The following is a 1910-nucleotide window of genomic DNA, read 5'->3' as shown; positions in this document are numbered from 1 at the left end:
TCTTGGGACTTGGTCCTGGCAGTTGACTGAGAGATTCATCCTATAGGGACATGGGACCCTTTAATTCCCTCTTTTGATCCTTGTAGTTCTCATGATTTCTTAGAACTTGTTTTGCCTTCACAGGAGGAACTCTTTGAAGCCATGAGTTATGACTACCAAAGGAGTCCTTGGTCCGATCCCTGCAAAGGGTTTGTCCAGAAGAACTATTATGCGTAAGCCGCCAGGCTGCGTGGTTCCCTGTACCATATTGTACATATGAGGTACGCATTTTCAAGTTTTGTATTCTATAACACAAAGATTTTATATGAAGTTTATATGTGGGATGCATTAACTTCGTGTCTAGTGTTCCTATTTATGTTTACAGAACTTGGAAGATTTCTCCTTTGGAAGTTTATGGTTGGTCCGTTCTGACAGGTATTGGTTCTCGAAACTGGCATATAGGTTAGGTTTTTCCACCTGCATTGTGCACTTATCAGTTTCCTTTTCCATTTTGCCTTAGGATCGACCCCACCAAGTTATGGTGCGGAACCTTCTCATTGCTTAGAAGTATCATGACTTGTGTGGTAGAGCCTACCTTATCATGGGTGCCCTAGTTAGTACCTTTTTGTCGCTTGGAACTCATGCTAATTTTTCATCCCTAGTCTCGGGAGTCCTCTTTAGTCCCACCATGACTTATGCGTTGAAGACTCATTCCTCTTAGCTTCTCCGCTTTGTTCTGGCCTTTTACCCTAGAGGCTCCTTTGTGTTGAGTTGTATTACTGCATTGCATGTTGACCATTTGCACCTTTTGGCCTAGAGCCGGCTTCACTTGGACTCGTGTTTAAGCCAACTTTTGACCATGACATCTGCAAAATCAACCTTGCATACTTTTTACTTCTGCAGCTTGACATACCCTGATCCGTGGAAGGAACATACCTTTGAGTGTCACTGACCAGTTTTCACCTCCCTGCATTGAGCATAGGAACGTTCCTTTCCTAGGAACTAGATCATCTGTTTTCACCGACACTCGTTCTTTCCACTGTACCATAGCATTCTTTTATTCTTTTTCCGGCTTATCAGAAAAAGACATAAAAATTAAATATTCCAAAAAGAGCGGGAACAGGGACATTATTTCCATTTATTGTTGGCAGCTAGAGTCAGTCGTGTCGCCCTTGAACAAAGCACTCAAAACAAAGTCTCCTCCGCATGGGTGGGATTTAGTTTGACTTAGGTACGCCATAACCTTGTTATCGAGTCAGTTCTTCCCCGATTGGTTATCTCTTCCAATCATATGGAGGGTTTGTTCGTGCCTCCTGCATGACAAACTTATACAGATTCATTATATGCTGCCACATAGTCACATTGAGACGTGCTTTTGTTCAAGGGAAGTTAGCCTGAGTCGGCCTTTCTGTGGTGTCTCTTGACTCATTTTCAGTCGGCCATCCCTGGTTGTCAGTATCATGTCTATCATCACATTAGTTATATTGGTCCTTTACTCGTGCCGGTTTGAGAAGGTCCCCATTGACTTCTTGCTGGCGGGTCTTGTCCTTATCGACGACGACACCTTGCTCTGAGGACAGGCCTAGAGCCGCACCCTGGCCCTATTTTCATTATTGATAGGTCACCTTGTGCTCAGCATCGATCAGTATCATGGGTCTTTGACTGAGTGGTTTCCCTTGTGTTCGACATAAGCATACATTATCACACATTTGGATTCGTGCAGTACCTTTGTTTCCATTTGACCCTATTGGTGGATACCTCGCCTCTGTGTCAGCTTTCATTATTGGTTGGTTCAGAGGGTTTCTGTCGTGCGCTAGCCACATCTTGTGTATGCCGGAAACATACTTCGGTTGGGTTACTACATCTTTTTCGTCCGATTCCTTCCACATTATTGGCCTACGGGTTACACTCCCGCTAGATTGATGGAGGAT

This window comes from Pinus tabuliformis, chromosome X (assembly GCF_031772625.1).
Source record: "Pinus tabuliformis cultivar Carrire ecotype Pingquan chromosome X, CPIR1, whole genome shotgun sequence".
Lineage (NCBI taxonomy): Eukaryota > Viridiplantae > Streptophyta > Pinopsida > Pinales > Pinaceae > Pinus > Pinus tabuliformis.
Note: the sequence above shows the minus strand (reverse complement) of the source record.